Source organism: Podarcis muralis, chromosome 1 (assembly GCF_964188315.1).
Source record: "Podarcis muralis chromosome 1, rPodMur119.hap1.1, whole genome shotgun sequence".
Classification (NCBI taxonomy): domain Eukaryota; kingdom Metazoa; phylum Chordata; class Lepidosauria; order Squamata; family Lacertidae; genus Podarcis; species Podarcis muralis.
In genome coordinates this window covers 54,247,291-54,273,078 of record NC_135655.1, presented here as the reverse complement: position 1 = coordinate 54,273,078, position 25,788 = coordinate 54,247,291, and the positions used below count along the sequence as shown (strand labels likewise).

At 40.9% G+C, this 25,788-nt stretch overlaps 1 protein-coding gene across 1 annotated transcript in view; it reads right to left on the bottom strand.

Moving 5' to 3' along the window:
• LRRC4C (leucine rich repeat containing 4C) overlaps window positions 1-25,788 on the bottom strand; it is a 593,294-nt gene that overhangs the window by 142,913 nt on the left and 424,593 nt on the right. Inside the window, exon 4 of the mRNA XM_028727775.2 lies at window positions 8,118-8,204. The gene's annotated coding sequence lies outside the window, so the exon portion shown is untranslated. The remainder of the gene's footprint in view (window positions 1-8,117; window positions 8,205-25,788) is intronic.

Genomic DNA, 25,788 nt, shown 5'->3' with positions numbered 1-25,788 from the left:
TTCTTTATTTTTGCTTTTTTATTTTTCTTCTCTAGATTAGTGTGATTTTTATTGTATTTTATGTTGAAAACTTTAATGAAAAATTCATCATAAAAAAATAATCCAGCAGAATGTGCTCAACACTGGATTCACTTATATTCTTTTTTCTTTTTTACAAATGCAGTTGCAATTATCTTCCTATTAACTGAAACTTAAAGTGAAGAACAAATCAATATAAATAATATCCAGAGTTTATTTCAAAAATATGTTTATCTAACAGTAGCAATGAATTGTCTGATAAAATATTATCACAACTGTAGCTAAGGAAGGATTTGCATGCCCTGGAACAGCAATAAACCAAGCAACACTTATCCCATGAAGGAAAAGTTGTCAGTGGCTGGATTATGGTAATTCAACAGAATGCCATAGCAATTCATTGCATTGATTGGAAGCAAAGTGCACCACAGTTTCTGTACAGCATTGGGGGGGACTCCCCAAACCCTAATAATACAGTCCTAATAAGATCTGTAACTGTGACATCTGTGACTCCATGGATCTCTTCATAAACACACCCACAGCCCAACTGGTAGTTTAACCAGATGCCTCTTATACAACTGTCTGTCTTCTCTCTTTCTCTCATATATATAAGTGTGTGTGTGTGTGTGTGTGTGTGTGTGTGTGAGAGAGAGAGAGAGAGAGAGAGAGAGAGATGTAAAATGGAATCACCCACACACTATATCATCTATCTACAATATATCTGTCTATCTATCTCTATCATCTATCTATCTATAATCTTCTGAATAGTGAAGGGAAATAAAAAGGAAAGGGAAAAAAAATCAAATTATTATTGAATACGATAATACTGCTTGGCTCCACAGCATATCTACACAAGTTTTATGGCAACACAACATATTCCTGCTGCAGGAATCGTATGGATAAACATTTGGTGTCACCTGACTAGAGAGGGCGGGAAGTAGTTTTCAAACTACATAAGCATTTCTTCCTACTATCCTTGTATCCTCTGAGCTGAAGCATAACAATCTAATATAATAATAAAGATGTTCCCCACCCTTCATCAGTCTTGCCATCTTCACTATTCACTGAGCTACAGGGATGGTCTGAAAATTGTTTTGGTGTGTTCTCTTTGGTGCACACAAAAGATTATCCATGTTTTGATATGTCACAGGAGTGCGATGCATTGTCAGACGGCTTTTGAAAACTTAAGTTTTGTTAATTTTGAAATTTTCCAGCTGACAGCAAGCAATCTATTGATTATTCCCTTTCTCGACGCAGTGTCGGAGTGAGGGCAGAGTAGAAGAACAGAGACTGAGAGTGAAAAATGGTTGAAGCTTATGCGGTGTTGGCATTGCAGAGAGCAAAGATTCAGATCCCCAATAGCCTGAATTGAGGCAATAACCTAACCCATATGCTGGTGAAATATTAAGGGGTGAAAGGCAGAGTCAAGCCCACTGCTATTGATATGCCCCAATGCCATCCGTGAATGCCTTGCATTCCTGGCCAGCAAACCACAGAACCCAACCTCAATAACAAGTTCACTCCAGGATTCAATTGGTTACTGTTTCACCTCCCCTGTAGGAAACTTTGTGTTCTTAGATAACAGCTTACTTTACACCAGTAGGAGATGGGAACAGAAGATGAAGAGAAGGGAGGTCTACAGTTAGGCAGGTGCCCCTGTTCTAACCCTTTTAACATGGGAGTGTCTCCACTTAGACTGGAGAGGGATGCCTCTTCTCAGCCATCCTGCCCAATGGGGGCAAGGACCAGTGAACTGACCGGAGCAATAGCCGATGATGGGACCACTCTCAGCCTCACCATATGGCTAAACTGCAGGTTTCATGACAGGTGGTTAGGCTAAAGTGTGAGCATCTGAGAGACAATTGTGGCATGGATTGGCAAACAAATTCATTGGGTAACTGGAGAGCAGAAAACACGCACGCATATTCTAACACCTCTAGCTCAGTTTGCTGTAACTGTATGTAAAATAAAGGTTACAACATAATTTATTAACTCTGATTCTGGCTTCTTCCCAGTATATATTTCCACAGCTTCCTTGCCATCTGCAAGCTTACAGTTTCCTTAGCAGAGTGCCCGAGACGTTTGTAAATTCTGGTAACCAAACTGCTTTCACAGCATTTGCTAGCTAACACTCTCCAGAATAGTTGCACACTTTCTTTTGTTTTGATGAACTGCAGCCAGTTTGTTTGTTTGCTTGCTTGCTTGCTTGCTTTTTTAGAAGAAGAAAAAATCTATCAAGACTACAGGGTATAATGTTTGTAGATACAGGAAGCTGTATGATAAAAACAAATATGTATCCTGAAGGGCAATTAATGTGAGCCTACAGACACATTGGAAGCGCCATATAGTATTTGAGAAATCAACAAGCAGTGATTCCAACTCTAGGCTTGTTGATCCAAGAAATAAACCTATGTTCAGAAATGTTTAGGTGTTTGGGCAATTTTGCAGACTACTCCAGAGGATATTCCATAAGTTTTACCATGAAGCTATTGAAGGGGTATTCCAGTGGTGTAGCTAGCCGTTCGAGTGGCACACACGTCCTGCAGCCGGGGGCGGGGTGAGCCACCCATGGGGGTGGGGCACTCTGTGTGGAGCCACTCTCTCAGCTTTAGGGCAGAGGCAAGCCCCACACTGCCATTTCAGGCAGCACAGAGCCTGCAGGCGCCCAAGCCACCACGTCACTCCCAGGAGAGATGTGTAGCTCAGGCACACTGTAGGCCCCGCTGTAAGTGCCAGCCACGTTTTGTTGTGTTTGTTGACTGAACTAAAACGTTTCATGAGCCCATTAAAAAAACAAAAACAACCAACAAAAAAACAAACAAACAACTCATATTTTTGTCATTTTGTGATGACACCTGGGCACCCACTGCACCCCCCCTTCCTCCACCACTGAGGTATTCCAGGACTCTGCAAAGTGGAGAGAAAGCAGCCATCTTTGAACCACATGACATACAAAAGTACTGTTGTATAGGAGGCAGGTTCACCCATATACCCAGCATTGTGGTATATTATAAAGTCACACAGTTGTACTTTCCCTAGACAGTTAGGGAAACCTCCACTAAGAATGGGAAGGGAATGCTTTTCTTTGCCTTGTTCTGGTTTTTTGCAACATATGTACATACCCCATCAGACATTCCTGAACTTGCTTGCAGATCAAAATGCAACTCCAAGTTAGATTTCACACTTCTCTGGATTTTACAATGCAGTCTTGGTGTTCAAAAGGTGCACATATAAATGCGTATTTTATGTAAAAGATGCATACAAAATGTAAATTTTATACAGAAGTGCAAGAACTACAAGATTCGACAGAAATTAAACCGAGGTGGTAAGAAAAATGTAGAAAATGAGGACTCCAGAACAGAAAGGCAAAAATAAAAATAAAATGTGTCTAGCACCAGGAAATTTAGTCCAGTAAGTACTGAAGATTTTGTGTGTGTAAGACAAACACACACAAAGATATCAGAAATAGTAGTTTTGGAGAGGTTGGATGAAGGAATACAGTCAAAATAGAACTTAGTTGAAAGTTCAGAAGAGAGCTGCAAAAGTGATGATCACTCTAAAAAAAGTAATGATCTGTTGTCTTGAATTTGAAGATGGCTGAAACTAGTAAAAGCACAGTAGACACTCAGGAAGAACTCAACAAGAACTTGAAAAGTAAGGCAGAAGTTATAATGGAATAAAGACAAAAGTGAGAATTTGGTTTAAAAAAGAGATAGCATGACTATTTTGAAAGATTGCATTTCAAAGGCACAATCCTATGCTTACTGTAAGGCCTTAGGGCAGGCATAGGCAAACTCAGCCCTCCAGATGTTTTGGGACTACAACTCCCATCATCCCTAGCTAACAGGACCAGTGGTCAGGCATGATGGGAATTGTAGTCCCAAAACATCTGGAGGGCTGTCTTTGCCTATGCCTGCCTTAGGGGCTTCTGAGTGCGGTGCAGTTGTGGCTGGTGCTCATTGGGACTGGTAGGGTCGAAGGCAGAAAGGCCAACACTAGGTGGATCCAGAGCGAATGGCGGCTTTCTGTAGCAATCCCCTCCTCACCAGCAAACTCTATTGTGGCAACTCAAGAAATCAGTAGTTGTTTGGTTGTTCTTGCTGTCACAGCCCTTCATGCCATATACAGCCTCCTTTGTTCTTACAGAGAGCAGGTGACAGGCAGAGCCAACTAAGCCTAGTTTTGTCTCCATCCCGTTCCCTCCTGAGGCAACACAGAGATAAAGGTAGATGAGGAAGGTAACAGACAGGGGCACCTCCTGTCCTGGATGGAAATAAGCAGCCAGCCAGGTGGAGGCTGGCTGAGGGCAGCCAGCGGTTGGCAGGGCAGCACCCTGTTTGCACTAATGGTCTAACCTCCACTAGTGCAGGGAACATACAGCCCCATAAGCAGAGATGAAAGTATGCCAGTAGGATGATGCTTACACCCCCAGTCTTCCAACAAGCTGATGGGAAGCTCCAATCACATAGCTGCCAACTGACCATGTGCCACTGACAAAGCAATAGAAAATGGGGCATACTGGGAATGAATATGGAGATACTACATTCTCTCTGCCCCCAAGCCTCTCTTCCCCACTGACATTCCCCAGGAACCAGTATGATTCTACATCTGTCCTAAAGCTAGCATAGTTGATTACTTTTCCTTGCCACTGCAGCAAATGGGAGGTAAAACTGGACATGTTGCCTGGTTTCCCTCCCATCCAACAGCAAAACAGCAGCACAACAGATACTACAGTTCCTCTACTAATGGTTCTTCCCCTCCTCAACATAATCTCCTCTGTAATCTTTTTTAAACCATTAATTCATTAGAAGCCTTCAGGTAAATTATTTTTCAAAAGTAAAATGTTAATTAAAAAAGGGGGAAGTGATATATCAGGCACAACTTTAAATTCATGAAAAAAGATTGAAAAGAAGTAAAGCAAAAGAATTAGTCAAAACAAAAAAAATTCCTTCCAGTAGCAGCTTAAAGACCAACTAAGTTAGTTCTTGGTATGAGCTTTCGTGTGCATGCACACTTCTTCAGATACGAAAGCTCATACCAAGAACTAACTTAGTTGGTCTTTAAGGTGCTACTGGAAGGATTTTGTTTTGTTTTGACTATGGCAGACCAACACGGCTACCCATCTGCAAAAGAATTAGGAATGTATTTTTTTAAAGGGGGTGTTGGGAAAGTGTGGAATCTCAGCTATTTATTTATACTCACTTTATTCCTTTATTTCCTCCCTCTTCAGCCTGAATTTTAATATAAACCAAGCCAATCAGTTTCAGGATGCAATCCTGCATTCACTTTGCAGCACACAACCTAAATGCACAGCTGCAAGTTCTTGCTCCAGACTGAAGAAAATGGATACAGCGCTCTCCAAGGACAAGGACTCTTCCGCTAGAAACACTACATACTACAAATGAGTAAACAACTAGATCTGGAGGGTTATTTATATATGTTAGAAAGACAATACCTGATTTTTGGCAATGGAACACCTCAGAAAAGTGACATGAATGAAAACACCTCAGAAAAGTGACTACTTCCAACCAGTGAAATCATTAAAGTCATTCCTGAACTGTATTACTTCAGACTACAAAAGCAGGGTTGTGTGAGTGAGGGCTCTTTCATGTGCACATATTATGGGTTAGGTTTAGAAATATTGATGTTTCCTTGCCTATTATTTCAACAATAAGTGTCTCAAATGCTTTCAATAAACTGTTGTCAGCTCGCAGAATAAAAAGGAACTGTGCCAACCTATACAAGTCTACTCAAAAGCAAGTCTTGCTGAGTTCACTGGGACTTTCCCCCTTTATTTCCTTTTACGTTTGTGTGTGTGTGTGTGTGTATGTGTGTAAGGGACTGCAAGGGTCATTTACTCCAACCCCCCTGCAATGAAGGAATCTATTTGCTTATAGATATATATGGAGGAGCATTCAGTTATGCTGCCTAGAATCTACTGCAAGCAGTTCTACCACTTCATTTGCTGTTTGTGTGAACTACACCAGACAGAATGAGAGACAAAGAAATGGGAAGAAAGGTGGAGGGAAAACCTCTGTGAATATGTGTCTGGGGAAACCTGACAAAAATACAGAAGAACCCTATCAAGAGAAAAAGGTTCATGGCACAACTAGATAATAACTTCTTCTTCCACATATGCTGTAGGTGCAGTTTCCTGTATTCTTTTCAAGTATTCACAGATGAAAGTTGGTGCCGTTTCACAGTAGTTTTAAAGACACTTTCATTTCAGTTCTCTATTTTCGGGTGCTTATAGATTTTGAAATAAATTACCCTCTAGGCTTGAACTTTCTTCCTCTTCTTCTAAGCCCCAAAGGTGGTAACAGTTTCAGGAGAGCTGACAAAATTCCATTTGGCATTTTTTTTTCAGAGGCTCTGATATGAGGGTAGAGAAAGGGGATAATACTGTTTTCTCAGCATGTCAGATATTTGGGAGCCTTTTCTCTCTTTCTTCTCGTGTAAGAAAAAAGTGAACAAACAAAAATTGTGTCCCTTTTTGAACTGCGATACTTGGCACATGTTTCATCCTCATCAAGTGCCAACACAAACCTGGGAAACAACTTGGTTTGTCATAAATAGCTTCATGCTCAAATCAGTAGAGTAGGCATGTGGGCTGCTTTTCAAGGAATGACTATGACAGCAGGCACAAAGTCAGTTCTCAGCTATGGATCTCCAGGATGAGGAAGAGTTGTAATCCAGTGATAGAGCACATGGTTTACAGGCAAAAGGTGTCTATTAGCTTGGAAAGATCTCGAAGTTGGCCCTATCCATCTGGTTTTAATATTCACATGTATTTAACATGGCATGGCGTCTCTTAATGGGGAGCTGCTTCTCATGCTGCTGTATGTGTGTGAGAGAGGGGAGTGGTTGTCAATATCTGACTGAGCAGGAAGAATCATGATGATCCATTATTTTTTTTTTCATTTCCTTAGGCATACCTGAATGATTCCTTGTTATTCACAATGTTACTAGACCATCACAAGCAAAGGAACGCAATGACAACTCAGGTATTTAGCTGTGGGGGTGGGGGGCGGGAATAAGAACTACCTATGCAACCACATCACAGTTCAAATTTAGTGTGTTACTGAAATCATTCCTAGGCAAATTGTCCAGATACTGTACAGTTATTTTCCTCTCAGTCTGCACATAATTCCCCCAATCCAAAGAATGCCATCTCCCCAGGCTTGCTTTCTTCTCTCTGTCTCATCCTACAAAGCACAACTGTTGTTCATCTTTGCTCCGCCAACACTACCACCCTCAACAACACAACACAACACAAGTCTCCTGCTCTTCAGCCAGTCTTCTTATTCTCCATTGTCACTGAGTCAGGCTTGATAACATTGTGCCACATCTGTCAATTAACTCCAGAAGCCTCATGTTGTGTCCATCTTTAAATGCACTGATCTCATGAAAGGAACAACAACAACACTTATTCAGACAACAGACAACGTTTTCCTTCCCCTTTGTTCAATGTGTTTACAGGATATTTGCTATTTATTCCATGCATCTAGTGAAGAAAGTTCTGGCTTACATATAGAGCATACTGCAACAAATGTATTAACACTTTAAAAGTGCCATCGTTGTACATGTGTACTCAGAAATGAGACCCATCCAGTTCAATGGGACTTGCTCCTAGATGTACAGGACTGCAGCACTAGGTTATCTCAGTATGCAACAGATGAACACAGTTACTCTCCCAGAATTCATGAATTCATCTTCTCTTAATTCATCTTCTCACATTATGGTGTGCATGCTGCTATTTCTTTCTCAATGTGACAAACTTTCAGATACACCTTCAGGACGTAATTGTTGTGATGCCAAATAAAAATGCAGAAGTGCCAGTTTAAAATGTTTGCACAAAAAGAAAAGCCATCATCATGTATCACCATCATTAATATAAAGAGGGAACACAGAGATCTTCCACACCCAGAAGATTTTTGAGAATAAGATCTCAAAAAGTTATGTGGGTACCATCAGAGGCTGTTCAAAATAAAGTTGCGCCCTCACATATCTCCGAGAATGGAGCTGAGATTTTATGTGGAAAATGTGAGCTCACCTTTATATCCTCCCCTGTTGGTTTATTTTCAAATTTAGATCAGCCTTACCTTAAGAAATCATTTTGGATGCTTGCATTGAAGTGACAGTCAGCACGATAAAAAATATGACGGCTGGTGATGAAGGTGACATTGGTCCTGCAGGAAAAGAGACATGGATATTACAGATTATCAAAAATGTATGTGTCTTGGGTAGTTAAATGGAAATCAGGGAAGATAGATTCATCTGTTATATGAAGGTATGTCAGTTTAGTCGAGGCAGAAATTGTGGGTTGGAGGCAATGATGTAGTAGGGTCTATGGGGTGTTAGGGCAGTGGCAGTACCACTGGTGGAGGACGTGCCATGCTTTTTCTGCCATAGTTTGTCCACCATTGGTCCCCACCCTGCACTCCGCTCTCACCTGTGGCTCCTAGAAGCCATCGGCGTGAGACAGCAGCCACACCCCAGGAAACAGCTTCGACTGGCAACTAAACCAGGTGAAGCTAGCCAGTGGCATACACACTGCCCAAGCTTGCACCCCAAGGAGGTCATTTTGGTGCTGCTAACACAGCAGTCTGACTTTACCCCCTGGAGGCACACGCCACTGTTTCTCAAGACAGACAGGTGCCAATAGTGGCAAAACACAGTCATTGCTCAGTGTGGTAGAAATATGGACCTACATACAAGATACACGTTGATCTACCCACACGTAGGTGAGGAATCATATAATTATTTGCTGCCTTAGAGTTTTTAATTTGATTCAACACATGTAATTATTATTAATATTGATTATTTTCAGTTGTTATCCCTGAGAAACGTAGAAAATAACAGGATATATTTATCTGAAAGTTTTCAAACTTACACGACCCTTTAAAAATTAGGTAAGGAACCAAATGTTATATAAATGATATATAATACTGTTTTATAATTTATGACTGTTTTGTAGTTTATGATAATTTAGAATTTAAATGTATTTTCATGTAATATGTTATACTTCCAGCTGATGAAGGTGAATACATCGAAAAAGGGCCCTGTCCTGGTTTCTGACTTCTGCTCAATGATTGAAACTAAGACCTCCACGCCGAATCTGACTACGGACTAACATAAACTTATCACTATTCATAAACTCTTATCTCTAATTCTGTAACGAATTATTGTGTTATACATATCTTTATGAGTTTGAGTTTGTAATCTCTATTTGAATTTGTAATCCTTGTCAGAATACATACTTTTGAATGGATTAGCTTTTGTTACTATTGACCACTGATTTGCGAGTAGGGACCACTCCCACTATTGAAACTTACATTGGCCTGAGTTATTGGTGTGCTTTTTTCTTGATGCATAGCAGTGGCCGGAAATTTGCCCAGCAAACTGCCTCACCACTCCAATTTTTAATAGCTCGGGTTGTAAGATGCAACTTGTTTACGAGTTCTGCCTTGCAGTGAGCCTCTCGCAAACCAAATCTACATTCTCATTTTTCATTCAGAGTTGACTTCAGCACATGGTTAAAGAGACATGAATATTCCAGAATATCTCCATATGTCAATTTACTACCACAGGCTAGGCTCAGACAACTTCTGGAAATTTTTAAAAATATGTGATGAATCATTGTTTGGAGAACTATTGAGACAGTTGCACCACCCCACCCACACGATGAAATCCACTTGGGTTGACTTCACCCTGTCAAAATGGGTTTGTCACTGATCAGATGTAAAAAGGAAGAATGCCCTTGACAATTTCTCCACCCAAACCAAGTGCCATAGCATCTGACAGCAAGGGGGTGCAATGTGTAGAGTAAGAGATGCTGCACTCCTTTGATAGTCAGCTGTTGAGACTATAGGAGAAGGCAAAGAGATTTTCCCCAATAAAATGAAAAATATTTATTTTTTTGGAAAAGAAAAAGAAACATGAAACAAGGCAGCACAGTGAAAATAATGCAAAGCATGCATACTATATATGTAATTAAACTTGTAAGACATCTTTTAACTCTGTGCTCTCTGCTACTGACATGACAGAGGCTCATTAGTCCACTCACAAAAAATGTGTGCCTGAGGTCAGGGCATCAAGGACTTCCTTGGAAAACTCTGGAGAAGCAAACGTTTAAGCAGACTTTCTCATGCAATAGGTTTGGTTTCAGTAGCCTAATTTATGTGATTTAATCTCGGGTACTACTAAATGAAAGGTTTCATTTTGTTTCATTTTGTTTCATTTCACAGGCAGAGCAAAGATTCCTCACCTCCATATTTTAGTGCTGGCTGTAGCTCGTACTTCTGAAACACAGATTATCTCCTTTTCAATATGTAAACATTATTGACACAAACAACCACAAGGAAGGTTTAAAGATGCATGAGTAAGAATATATACATTGTCTACCTCTTCTTCTTTTTTTAAGGTAAGAAAGAGCAAGAGACAAGGCCCCAGCCCACCCCTCAAAAATATGAAACCAAAATGGATTTTGGTGTTTTAGCTGGCCTAATAAAAAATATTGCCCTATTATTGATAGTGGAGGAATGTTCTCTCACAAAAGCCACTGCACCAGCAATTTGGAAGGCTTAATTCAGCCTGGAAGGGTTTCTGCACCTGTAATTTTTACCCAAAGTGGGGTGATGTACAGCCATTTTTAGATTTCCTGGTTATAGTGAATGGGTAACACATTTTAGAAACCAAAACACAGGCTGAAGGTGAGGGCAGCCAGGAAGACCTGACAAGTAATGTGAAGTCAGTGCCAGACCAAAACATTTTACTGTTGAAAATGGAGCCCAGGTGCCTTCTTCCTGCTGAACCCAACATTTTGAAAAGTCTTGGTGCGCCAACAAGACTCCATCCTTGCATTCATCCATCCTCTCTCATGGCACCACCTGAAGCAGATTGCTTCACTTTACTCCATGGTAGAATTAGCCAAGTGTGAAATATGCTGGTCCTGTGAAATCCTTGTCACTACTGTGTTTCTGAATGCATTCAAAACACAATGGGAGATACAGGTCTCATGCTGCGCATGCTGAACACTACCTGAGTGTTTCTGAATGAATGTCAATACAAACCATATCACCCTAATGACACCAGTCCTGTCAAGGTAAGTTCTCATTCTGTGAGGATATCCAACTAAACAAGCTGCTATCATGCCAGGATAAGTGGGAGTCCATGTACAATGAGATTGTGATTCAGTAGTTTTACCACTGGGGGTGAGCAAAAGGACTTGGCATGTCAGACATGTAGCAGAACCTTTTCTTTGATACTGTCTTGGAAGATTCAAATTTAATTCAAAGAGCCTGGAGCGATTTGAAGATGGAAAGAAGGTCAGATACTAAATGCCCCCTTACCTGCATGGATTTTTTTTTACAAGCACTATTATCACTGTGCTTTCTGACTGTAGTCAGATTAATTAACAACTATGTCATGTGTTCTGTCCTGTGGGGCTAGATTGTTCCCATATATGCCTTCAAAGAAGAGAGAGAACACTCAGATTCTACACCAAAGTACCTCATATCCTATTCATTATTGAAAGACCTCAAATCCTATTCATTACGACAAGAATCACCACCAACAAGCAATGTATAATGTAAGGAAATTTGTGTCGTAAGCTATTGTGGTCATGGATTCTGTTTTCTGCAGTTGACAGTTAATTTATTACGGTAAGAGACCAGCTCACATAACATAACACAATAAAAATAGCATTCATAAAGATAAAATATACAATTGGAGCAGATTGCAGCAATAGCTCATGAGTTAAAATTGAGATATATACATACACCTGTACAACTGAGATTTGGACTACCATAAAAAATTGACCCTGTGGCGCCCCAAAGGGCGACTTCAGTATTTCCCTAGTAAGCTATTTTATTCTAGAGGATGGTCTGTGCCTACAAATCTGGGTGCAGAATCTGGCTACCAGCCAGGTCATCTTATGATCTTTGCCTAAGAGGAGAGAATTAAGTTTAGACTTGTCTGAAAGATCAGCGAGCCTCTTCAGCAAAGGATCAATGGTGCCTCTACGTATCTCAACATAAAAAGGACATCTAAAAATATATATGTTTGAGGTTACCTATTTCCCCTAATGGGCAGGCGCAAAATCTCTGTGTGTATGGGACCCTTCTATAGGAGCCTTCCAGAACCGGTGAGGGCAAGGCCGCGCTTCTAGCAAGAGTAAAAGCCCTTCTTAGGTTTCTGGATGTGAGGAAATAGAGATATGCTGCTGGAGCAGCTACGTGTCTCCTGTTTTCTGCAGTAGTTAGATTACTAGACAAGCAGTTTCCTGCTTGGTTGTTTGAGGCCTGCAGAGATGGGACAAAATGTACTGGCACCAGTTGGAATCACACGGTTTGGCAGGCAGCAGAAACCAGCAGCTAGTCGACTGTAGGAGAATGGGTAAAGGCCATCTGGAGATAATAAAGATAAGAGAGGAAGCATTCCCTGGACACAGTCTGCAGGACCACAAATAGCTCCAAGGCAGACACCTTGCTCTGACAACTTTCAGAGCCAAATTGAAGCTTTATGTCATGGTATACACCCTGATGACTGCACCAAGGCTTACCACTCATAAGAACAGGAGTCCTGCTGATTCAGACCACAAAGGCTGATTTAATCCAGCATTCTATTCTCATAGCGGCCAACCAGATACCTATCAGAAGCCCACAAGCTACACAGGAGTGCCACTGATATTCCTCACCAACTGCCATTAAGGGGTATTCTTAGTCCACGTTGGGACTATCTTTACACCTTGTGGTAGCAAATTCCATAGTTTCATCTGCCTTTAACTCCCACCATTGTGTTTCTCTGGATGACCTCAGATTCTAGTATCATGAAAGGGGAAAACTTCACTTTCTACACGCCATATATAATTTTACACACCTCTCTCATGTCCCTCATTTGCCTTTTTTAAAAGCTTGAAACTCAACAAAGGTTATAGTGTTTTCCTCATAGAGTTTTTTGTTTACCAGAAGTGCACACAATATTCCTCACTACTGAGGGAATTAAATGCAATAATAATTATATATGTTTGTAGGAGGAGGGGTTATTGGTTTTGTATTGTTATTTGTGTTCTTTCATCTGTTGTAAACCACTCTGCGGTCTTCGAATGATGGGCGGTATACAAATTTAATAAATAATAAACACTAATAAGAAATGTAAAGGCACAGGGGGCGGATTCTATGGTAGAAAGTTAAGATTCAATGTGTAGCTGATGACAGCGGGGAGAGACAAAAGAGAAATTCGCCTTCCCCCCCTGTGCATTACAGTGGATATGAATATGTGAGGGCAGAAAGGTCAGAGAACAAGGCCTTGAGCAGTGAGGAAAACTCCAAGAAGTTGATAACTCTGGATGATGAGACTAGTGAGTGACAAGAAGTAGGTAAAGGAGGTTAAGTGGTCCTAAGGATATAAGCACATTCTGGTCCTTTCCTACAGAACAGTGTGGGAGTATAAATGATTGCAAAGCAGAGAGTGAGGAGTGAGGGGGAGACAGTACCGCAAGAATAATTCATTCCATGATCTGACATTCATCAGTAACTGTCAAAACAACACCTTGTGCACACACAACAAAGCAACACAGAAGAGGGAAGGAAGGCAGAGAACACGTAAATTGCACTGCAGCCTAACATTAAGCAAGAATAAGCAGGGTAGAATCACACTCAGCAAGAAGCTCCCACTTGTTCTCTTTCTGTCAATCATGGCTGTTGCTCCTATGGCCCCAAAAGAACTCAAGGATGCTCTCCAAGTAGGCTGGAGGGGACCATGTGCCCATCCCAGAAGAGCCATGCTGCAGCAGGACAATAGTGCAACAATGGCAATGGAACTTTCTGGGGCTGGAATTGGAGACCAGTACTAGTTCGAGGCAAGAATAAGTTTCTCCATTGTACCAATGCTCAAACTCTTATCTGGGATCCCTTCAGTGGAAGGCCTCAGAAGCTATGTCACAACCATGTTTCATCACACATTTTTAATGGTGTCAGATTTGAGGCTTCTATAAACTCTGACAATTCATTACTTAAATATCAAGCAATGGCGGCAAGGAACCTATAAGCAAAATGGAATCCTCCCAACATGCTTTTAAATCAATTTTATTACTCCCCATCATAGCTGCCAACTTTTCCCTTTTCTTGCGAGGAATCCTATTCGGAATAAGGGAATTTCCCTTTACAAAAGGGAAACGTTGACAGCTATGCTCCCCATAGCTTCTGATAGTAGCCAGGTCTGAGAGTGGAGGATTAAGCTTCAAGGTGAGCTGTCAAATGAGTCAAGTGAGAAAGTGAGCCCTTGTCCCTGTTCCTGCTAGAAGACATGACTGCAGAATTTTAAGGCCCAGAGGCTCCATGGAATTAGCTGAAGGAAAAGCAAAAATGAGTATTCAAGGTCAAGATGAAAAAGGGGAAGAGTCAACACACAACAGATCAGTAGATGGGATAGGCATAAAAAGGAGAAAGGGTAATGACTAGGAACTGTAAAAGCAGAGGTTAAAAACCATTGTCAAGAAGTCAAGTACTATGGAAGGAGGTTACAAAGAAGAGGATAAGGGACTGGTACTGTGTTAATGTGAGATATAGAAAAGGATGTTGGATGTTGGGGGAACATACTGCCTGAGTTTGTTGTGCAGGCTTGAAATGGTCCAATAATCAACTCAATCTTCCAAGTTTTAAGGTAATGTTTAATTATGGAGACACACAAAGCGCAACATTAATAAGTAAATATTCACAATTCATCTCCAACTTGGAATGGGTTCTAGAAAGAATCCCGTGCTTTGTACATACTGGAGCTTTCTTTCCATTCAAGCACCTCCATGCAATTGCTTTTAGTGGTAAAAGGTATGAGCTGCTAAGTCTGGCACTAATAAATTTACAGTGTGGCTTCCCAAATATATGAAACTCCCTGAGCTGTGCCAGTGCAAATAGCATTATGCTCTACTCGGTACAGGCGGGGAGGGGGAGGGGGAGGGGAAAGCCTATGGTTATCTGGAGACACATAGGACATTGAAATCATGATTAGCTCTGTGCAAGGCTGTTGGCAAAAAGGAAGGTGGTATTATGTAAATCCCTATGGATCTGAAATAATTTTCCAAGCCTGGCATGATCACCATTCAGTTTTGCCCTCCCCATTTGCCATGCAACTCCCTGACAATAAATAGTGAAATTATTCAGCAGCACTTTCCCGTACAATCCTGGCTCCTGTTTGGTCCATTTGGATGCTCCATCCATTTCCTGACCTTTTGCATTTTTTGCAGCAGATGTAGGCTGCTACAATGGGTCTAGCTGGAAGAATCCCCTGAATGGTTGTATTGCCCTAATTTCTGAGCAGTGCAATGCATAGAATATGTTCATAAGAACCCCAAGGATTTCATTTAGGATGCAAGTCAATTCTTTTTTGTTATCTACACTCCTTGCCTAATATTTCCGTGCTTCCAATAAAGAAGTGCATGTACATGGGGTGGGGAGTCATAGTTCAACAGCATTAAGAGAAAATGATTCAAAAATATAATCAGCAGGTCAACAAGACATGCTTTTGTCAAATAATTTAGCTTGCCCTAAGTGAAGTTCTCTGGTCCCCAGCATCTGATGTCAGAGCTTCCTGTTCACATCTATAGTTCAAGCTGTCCTAATTTGGTTTTATGGTTCTATTTTGCATAATATGTGAAAATTACCCAGTTATTCTTCCCTTCTCCATCAGAAGAAATGCTCTAGCAGACAACTCTTCTTTATTCATCTCTCCATCATTCAAGCATTTAGCTATAGATTCATGATATATATTTATGATAATATATATATATTAAGAACACAAAGAACCCCCAGTCTCTCAATTTCAGTTTTTCAGACACTAGTTCAAGCTTCCAGCCTGGGCTAAATCGACATATAATGGGGTGCTGGAGTGAGTCTGTGTCTCAAACTTAGGGGAACTATAGGGTGATATTTAATTCAGTCTTACTCAGAAAAGACCTACTGAAATTAAAAAAAGTGTAAATTAGGTTCTTTAATTTTAATGGGTCCACTCTGAATATAACTTAGTTGAATTTGTTGTGTGATTTGAGATCTAGAGACGTACATCTATTTTTACATGTCCTGTTTGCATGATTCTTGGCTCTCACAAACAGCTGATAAATCATGAGGGTGGAGATGGAGGAGAGAGAGAGAGAGAGAGAGAGAGAGAGAGAGAATCAAGGAAGGGAGGGTCATGCCCACAAGTAAATTAACTCAGTAAACATACTATTTTCACATTTCTGTTTCTCGTGGCTGTTTTAAGTTGCTGTCTTCCAGCAATGTTGTACAACTTTCAGCTTTTTACTTCCTCATGTCACAAACAGAATACCAAAATATAAGCATATATTTTAGATGTGTAAGCATTTCATCATTTCCCATTACATACCAATACAGTACCATCAAATTAGGTTAAACTTGAGGCAGAAGTTCCAATGTGTATGATTTCTCCTTTGCAACCCCCCCCCCCAAAAAAAAAAAAAACATATCACATCACAATTGCCATTTCTACAACATCTCTCTTTTTCCTGGTAGGTGTCTCCAAGCACAAACCTATTTCATGTGTAAGTACTGGCAATGGTAATGAGACAGTATTGCTCCAGGTTCCAGATTGCTTCACTAAGCATGGGGAGCTTGACTGGAAACAACAGACATTTTGAAAGAATGAAATGCCAACAACCCATCTTGCTAAAATGAATCCTTATTGTTCCAACTATAAACTTTGTAAAAGGTCAGCATGGAAAAATCTGTGAGTTTAAAGCGTTCACAAATATGGCAGAATGAGACCTCCTAGTGGTGCAGCAATAAAAGTGCTAGAGCATTTGCAAAGCTAAGCAGGGTCCAGTATGGTTTCAAATGGCAGGTTGAGATTCCTGTATTGCAGGGGGTTGGACTAGATGACCCTCAGGGTACCCTCCAACTCTACAGTTCTATGATTCTAAGGCACATGTTCATAGAATCATAGAATTGTAGAGGGGGGAAGTGACAATGAGGATCACCTTTTGTCCAACATGGGGCTTGAAGCAAGTTATCCAGTTGTACTCATGGTTATATATATACTTATTATTACATTTACTGAAGTGTTTTTACAGAGTCCAACAGTCACTTATGAATTAATGTACCTGGACCTAGTAGAAAGAAAGACCATGGCTGGATTTCCTTCATGTGCCTCCTCCCCGAGAGGTCCGGAGGGTGGCAACACGAGAATGGGCCTTCTCTGCAGTGGCTCCCTGTCTGTAGAATGCTCTCCCCAGGGAAGTTCACCTGGTGCCTCCATTATACATCTTTAGGCACCAGACAAAAACATTCCTTTTTAACCAGGCCTTTGGTTGATTTGATTGACATCCTTTTAAAATGTTTTTTTTGGGGGGCTATTAGGTTGTTGTTGTTGTTTTATTAGGTATTTTGTGGTTTTACATCTTGATTTTATTCTGTGAACCGCCCTAAGACACATTAGGTATAGGGGGTATATAAATTCTAATTCTTCTTCTTCTTCTTCTTCTTCTTCTTCTTCTTCTTCTTCTAAACCTGAGCATTATGCAACGTGACATTCCAGGAGTTTCTTACAGGGCTATGGCCCCTACGGGTCTCTGCATTAATCAGGGAGCTGGAAAGTCCAGATTTTCCTCAATCCTCCACAGAAGAACCTACTACCACCACCTGCTGATTAACGGTGAGAAGTAGGACCCTCTTTTTATTTGGTTGTGTAATTCAGTACCAGCATGTAAAGTGAAACCGGGTAACCTAGAATCACCCAGACCAGAGCACTTTCATACGTTTTGAAAGCAGTTCAAATAATTATTTTGGGGAAACACTGTTTCAGTTTGAGTGTGGAACGTCCATGCTACATGAGTGTGGTAACTGTGCCCAACCTGGTGGTTTCCAGACATGGCTACACTCCAACCCTCTTAAGTCAGACAGAGTGGTCAAGGAGTCAGGGATGCAAAACATCTGCAAGGAACCAGATTTGGAAAGGCTGAGCTATAGGGCAACAGTCTGAAGCTTGGGGGGGAGGGGAATTGCTATCAGAGTATGTAATGCTATAATGACAGGATCCTGATTTATTCATTCTTCTTAAACTTTATGAAGGGCTTAAAAGCATAAAGGTGAGAACTCACTGAAAATAGGGCTACTACTGTGGAAAAGCTCAGGTTTGTGGCAGATGTTCTTTGCTGTCCTTGGTACTGAATTTACTGTTGCAAAGCTTTGGGCTGAAGCTCTGTGTGGGGAATGTAACACAGTTTGCGGTGGGGGGGGGAACAATGACATTTGCACTAATCCATATACCAAGGATGTTTTATGAGGAAGACGCTTACCATTCTTTTATCTACAGTGTGGGTGGGGGATGCCACAGATAGGAATTTTGAATACAGAAGAGAAAGGAGCAACATGAATTCTTGATTCTAATAGGAGGAAATAACATCTGTTAACACAATGCTTACTGACAGCAGTGAAGATATCTCAGAAATTATTAGCCAGGTGTGAGGATGTTTCTGAAATTCTGCAGGTGCAGGCAGTGTACTGCTGCCCTAGCCACATTCCAGCTTCGATAATATCATACTTTCAAAAACCACATCTTGTGAAGTGTAAATTTCCCTGTCAATTTATGCTAGTTAAGTTATGTGGTGTAGCACAGCTGGTACATTATATCTTCTGCTTTTGCATTCCAACTATGATGTGAGTTACATTTAGGGATGCTGCAAAACTGGACATCAAGTCCCTTTGATATCTCTGCACAAGGCGCCACTCCATGACTGCCTTCTGGAGGCTCTGCACCTTCCCTGATTAGCATGAATGCTGACCTTTCTGGCAATGTATAATGACAAAGTATTGATTTCACCATTCAGTATGTATTTATCTATCCCTAACCCATCATTTTTCTATGTTACTGTATTGGTTATTTTAAGAATTGACTTGTTCAAGTGCAATCTGAATGGTATTTTAATAAGGGAAAATTGGTATTTTAGTACAGACAAAATGAAGGATATTTTAATAATAGGTCCAACTATCTTAATATGAGATACAGTACAACTGAAAAACAACAACACTCTATAACTTGATCGTTAAGAATTTTGTTAATACCGCTTCTTTTCCACTGCTGCTAGTTTTGTCTAACCTGGAGGAGAAAGAAAACCTGGCCTATGGCTCCCATAAATCACCACCAGGATCACCATTGCCACTTGCTGCCTACATTGCACATAAGCAGAACAGTTATACCGGAATCTAGATACAGTGGTACCTTGGGTTACATACGCTTCAGGTTACAGACTCCGCTAACCCAGAAATAGAGCTTCAGGTTAAGAACTTTGCTTCAGGATGAGAACAGAAATCATGCTCCGGCGGCGCGGCGGCAGCAGGAGGCCCCATTAGCTAAAGTGGTGCTTCAGGTTAAGAACAGTTTCAGGTTAAGTACGGACCTCCGGAACGAATTACCGTATTTTTCGCTCTATAACACGCTCCCAACCATAACACGCACATAGTTTTTAGAGGAGGAAAACAAGAAAAAAAATATTCTAAACGAAACAGTTGATGTATGATTTTTGTGGTTCATGCTGTGGCCACAGACATGTGATCTGAAGGTGAGTTTGGGGTAGCCCAATGCAAAAATCCTGAGGATCCATATGGATCTGTGCTTTGTAACCACATTTTTGCACCACTGCGGCCCCAGGCAACAGTGGGTGCATGATTTTTTTGGTGCAAGCTGTAGCCCTGGACATGCTATGTGATCTGATGGTGAATTTGGGGTGACCCAGTGCAAAAATCCTGAGGATCCGTGTGGATCCGTGCTTTGTAACCATGTTTTAAGTGGGGAGAGAAGGAAAAGCACTCAAGGGACAAGGGACATGCGTGGGGTGGTTGGAGAAGGATGCTGTTAATAATGCAGAAGAGGGGTATAAGAGGAGAAGGCTCTTATAAGAGGAGTGGGGAGGAGAGAGAGACAGAGAGCCTGCTTGAAAAATCTTTGCTGTTATTTAGCGAGTGGGGAGGAGAGAGAGACAGAGAGCCTGCTTGCGAAAAACTTTGCTGCTATTTAGCGAGTGGGGAGGAGAGAGAGACAGAGAGCCTGCTTGAAAAAACTTTGCTGTTATTTAGCGAGTGGGGAGGAGAGAGAGACAGAGAGCCTGCTTGCGAAAAACTTTGCTGCTATTTAGCGAGTAGTGAGGAGAGAGGGACAGAGAGCCTGCTTGCTTTAAAGGAGCCAACCGGACAGGAGCCGCTTACACTCGTGTAAGCAGCTCCTCTCCTCTCCTCTCCTGCTTTGCTCCTTTAAAGCAAGCAGGCTCTCTGTCTCTCTCTCCTCCTCACTCAGCGGCTCTTCTCCCGCTTTGCTGTTTCAAAGCGAGCCAAGGAGGAGGGAAGGAAAGGGAACCATGGATCCTCTGCTCACGACTGCAGCAGATCCCCCCGCCATCCGTAGGCATTCGCTCCATAACACGCACAGACATTTCCCCTTACTTTCTAGGAGGAAAAAAGTGAGTGTTATGGTGCGAAAAATACGGTAAGTACGTAACCCGAGGTACCACTGTAGACTCTTTCCTCTCTAGACTTGATAGCTAACCCGTTAGGCAAGAACAAGTAGAAATTCCATGTTTTTCAACTGTTGCTATAGGGCAGGCATCCTCAACCTCAGCCCTCCAGATGTTTTTGGCCTACAGCTCCCATGATCCCTAGCTAGCAGAACCAGTGGTCAGGGATGATGGGAACTGTAGTTCTCCAAACATCTGGAGGACCAAGGTTGAGGAAGCCTGCTATAGGGGAAAAGCTGTGCAAAATGGACTCATTTTTTATTATTATTTACAATTAGTGCTCTTTTAGTATCCCAAGGATAAGATGTGTCAGGGCATGTGTGCTGGCCTCATCCCATCCACCCCAACTTTCATGTGTTCATTGCAAGGCAAAGAGACAAGCTTATAAGCCCCTTTAGAACTGAGTGCTCAATGCCCCACACCTTCCATAAGCTTAGAACTTTTTAACTCCTGAAGATGGTTATTGTGTATTGAGCTGCATATTACCTGTATGCCAAATGTCACCTTTCTGTGTTGCACTGGATATGCCTTAACCATTGGAGTTATATTTTGGTTCTTTCTGTTGTCATAAAGAGTTGTAGAAATGTCCATTCTTCAGTTTTTCCCCCAACAGTGATCAGGATTCCTTGAAGCTCTTTAAGTATTTGTCTACCTATCCTCTGTGAAGTAATATATATGCTCTTGGCAATGGTTCAGTCCAAGTTCCCTTATTTCCTTTTATCTCTTGCAAAGTTCTGAAATTGAATGCAGTAGAGGCAAGTCTAATTTCCCATCCTAATGGAAATTCCTGTGAAACAACTGAATTTGCATCAGGACTTGAAACTTGTGAATTTTTACACCATCCCTATTTTGTATGCAAAAGCTTTTGGATCCTTCTGGATTAAAGTGAACCCATAAATATGCATTGTTATTAGACACAAGAGATTTTCTTGAATGACATTTAAGGTCATGCCAAAAACAAAGATAGATATAGCGTATGTTAAAAGTAGACTTCAGAAAGAAGTGTTGTAATTTCTTTTCAGTTGATGCAGATATCTTAAAGGTCTCATATATTGGTAGGTAATACTGAAAGTGAATCTCTTTTTATTAAAGAAAAATTCCAAATGCAATCCAAATGAAATGTCAGAAATAACAAGATGCTTTTGGCTCTAAGGAAATGACACAGCACACGTTTAAGATAGCAGGACTGCATTATATAGTGCTGATAGTGAAATGTGTTAGTTCTGTTTTACAATGTTAAAATTAGAAAGAATTCATTTTATTTTATTTTTTGCAAGAGTCCTAGAGAATCTAGTGGTAAGATCAGGAATAATGAAAAGGTTGGGCTGCCTTAAAATTAATCCATGCATTATTAGAAACCAAAAAAGAAACCAAAAGAGATTAGAACTACGAAACTGAGAACAGCTACATAATACTCCCTTTTCTTATTGTCGCGACCTGAGAAGGGAGTTTGTCTATACTGGATGGCATGATGCCCATCCGATGGCTTATGACATTATTAAAACAACAATTCTCAGTAATGTGTACATAAATACAACCCTAATATAAACCATAAAACAGTCACAAAGCCTCCACCAAATTCACTGACAGTGGTGGCTAGAATAACCCCAAATTTTCCCAGCGGTGAGACAATGGGAAGACTTCCTCTAGATCTAAAGACTCAGGCAGGCTGATACAGGAAGAAGTGTTGTTTTAGATACCTGGACCCTGAGTTGTTTAGACATTGTATGTCAGCATTAACGCCTTACATTCAGCCTGGAAGCAAAGAGGCACCTTTGTTGCCTCCTCATGGAGTGCCAATGGAACTCCACGGACTTTAACTCTGAAACTGGATTATTATATTTAAAGATTGCCAAAATGTTGAAAGCACTGTAGTTTGCATAGTTTCTCCTCCCCAAAGAAGGGAGAAAACCTATTACTACTTTATGCTATCCAACCAAAGAAGTCAGAATTGATTGGGAGAAAATAAAAAAAGCAACTATTCCCTAAAGGCAACCTGAAATATCAATAAGCTACATTAATACTTTTGAATACTAAAAAAAATAATCAATGTGTTTTCTAACCTTGGCCAATGGTTCCTCATCTTTTGATTACTCTCAGAACATTATACAACACCTTGGAGTAAAACACAGAATACCTTACACTCATTAAATCAAAGAGAAACACAAGCAGATAGAATATAACTGTCACCATAACACATATATGTTCTCCTAAGATTTATTTTTAAGAAAATGGCATAGGGAAAAGTCAAATTTTGAATCTTTGTGAAAATATGAAGCTTCAAAGCAGAACTTGCTAGATTGCTAACATAACAGCAAACCAATGTTTTTCTGTGAAATAAATCCATCTTTCAGCACATACATCCTTAACTATACAAAAGCATGAGATAACATGACTACCATATTAGCTTTGCTTCCTCAAATTACACATTGCTTTACGTTATAATTTCCTTTTTACATGAATGAAAAGTGTACAATGGTACCTCGGGTTACAGACGCTTCAGGTTACAGACTCCAGAAATAGTACCTCGGGTTAAGAACTTTGCTTCAGGATGAGAACAGAAATCGTGCTCCGGCGGCGCAGCAGCAGCGGTATGCCCCATTAGCTAAAGTAGTACCTCAGGTTAAGAACAGTTTCGGGTTAAGAACGGACCTCCAGAATGAATTAAGTTCTTAACCCGCGGTACCACTGTAATTGGAAATGGTGACACAATTTTCTAGTCTATACATTTGTTAGTTATTCACATTATTGTGGGCCTAGGCCTTGCATCGATGCAGGAACCCATCAAATATCAATTTCTGATGGGAAGCAGTTCACATGGTCAAGAAGATACTGGATAGTGTCTAGCTGACAGTCATGTGCAAGAAAAGGAGAACTCGGGTAAAACTTAGGAAAGGTTGTCATGACTCACAGAAACTGGGTCACCACCAGTATTCCAAACACTAGAACCAGGTAGGAATAAAAAGCATATAGCAGAGTGGAATAAACAATAGTGTTCCTCAAGGATCTGTGTTGCTACTGGGGCAGAGGTGAAGAAGTTGGAGCATGGCACTCATGAAATGATTATTTGACAGTAAAATCCCAAGCAGGCTGTGAAGAGCTTCAAAAAGATCTCTCCAAACTGGGGAAATGGGCAACACAAGTGTAGATGAGATACAGCCTAAGTGAAAAATGATGCAGATTGGAACAAAAGATTGACATTCGCTTAACGCTCTCTGTTAATCTGCTTCCTATGAAGCTGTTTAGCTACTAATTGCTCTGCAGAGGTTTTGATAGTCTTATGGCCACAGTCTGGCTGCTGTTTTAGTTGATTAATTTATTTTAATTAGTTCTGACTTAATAATGTTTAATAGTTTGTTAGTTTTAAACTATGTTGAAAGCTGTCTTGAACTGGGAGAGAGATGAATAGATTTGTAAGAGAGAGCTGGGGCGGGGGAGACTAGTCACATCCCAGATACACAGCAACTATATTAAATTATCCTTGAAAGAGATATTAAAGCCAAAACAAACAGCTCACCTACACAGTGTGTTCTGTCAACTCTCAACAGTAAGTTGAATGTTACAAATTATCAGAGAAGAAAACAAAATAGCAAGTCATTGAATGTCATTTAAGGGTACAAATTGGGTTCCAATGGGAAGAAAAATATACACAGATTATACCTATAGACCAGGCATAGGCAAACTCGGCCCTCCAGATGTTTTGGGACTACAACTCCCATCATCCCTGACCACTGGTCCTGTTAGCTAGGGATGATGGGAGTTGTAGTCCCAAAACATCTGGAGGGCCGAGTTTGCCTATGCCTGCTATAGACATTCCAGATTTCCTAAAGTTACAGCACATAAACAGACACATTGAATGATCCATAGAACTGCATACAAATGCTCAGTGCTTTTTTCTGGGGAGACACAGGGGTACACATACCCCGAAATATTTTGTGATTCTAAGTCTGGCCTCATTGAGGGGCAGTATTTCAATATGAGTAGAGTACCACTAAACATTTTTTTAGGGGGAAAAGCACTGCAAACACTTATGGTTTTTTCCCTATCATTTTGCATATAATTAGTCAGACTTCTTTTTAAAAAACAACAAGCCATAAACCTGGCAAGGCTCAGGTGGTTCAGACATAAGATAGTTGATACCAGCAAAGCACAATCTGGCCAGACCCACCAAATTCTGTGTATTTATCTGTTTAAATCAGATTCCTCCTCCATTCCTACCAGCCGGGTAACCAAAGGTGATGTTTTTCTGGCTAGTACCTTTGTGGGCTTATTTACAAGTTGTGCTCTGGAGCAAAGCCCTCAACATTTCCCTCCCACATGCTCCTGGGAATTTCTTTTTTTTAATTAAAAACAACAACAACATTTTTACTTGGATGGATTATAAATTGAATTAAAACAGAATACTGATTTGGTATCAGGGAATGATACTTTGCTAAGTAGGGTGGCCAGTGCACATCAAAGCATGAAGAATTTTCACTGGTCTCATCCACAGCCTGCCCCTTTGCACCAGTGCATGAGGAACTAGGAAGCTGAGGAGAGTGCTGCTGTTGTTTAGTCGTGTCCAACTCTTTGTGACCCCATGGACAAGAGCAAGGCACTCCTGTCTTTCATTGCCTCTAACAGTTTGGTCAAACTCTTGTTGGTAGCTTTGAGAACACTGTCCAACCATCTCGTCCTCTGTCATCCCCTTCTCCTTGTGCCCTCAATCTTTCCCAACATCAGGGTCTTTTCCAGGGAGTCTTCTCTTCTCATGAGGGGGCCAAAGTATTGGAGCCTCAGCTTCAGGATCTGTCCTTCCAGTGAGAACTCAGGGCTGATTTCCTTAAGAATGGATAGGTGTGATCTTCTAGCAGTCTATGGGACTCTCAGGAGTCTCCTTCAGCACCATAATTCAAAAGCATCAATTCTTCAGCGATTAGCCTTCTTTATGGTCCAGCTCTCACTTCCATACATCACTACTGGGAAAACCATAGCTTTAACTAAACGGACCTTTGTCAGCAAGGTGATGCTACCTGTTTACAAATGTGACACTCGTAGTTCATAATGTTTTCAGGTGGGTTCCCCTTAACAGAAGGTACATGTGGATTACCACGAAAATAAGCAAATGAAAAAGCTCACTCTGACTTCAACAACAGAAGACAACACATGGAAATGAAGGGTTGGCAGGCACAATAGGGAGTTGTTGTTTTTTAGAACCACCTCACCCTAGAGCATTGCTCCTCCTATGAAGTCTTGTACAAGCACATGAGAGTAAA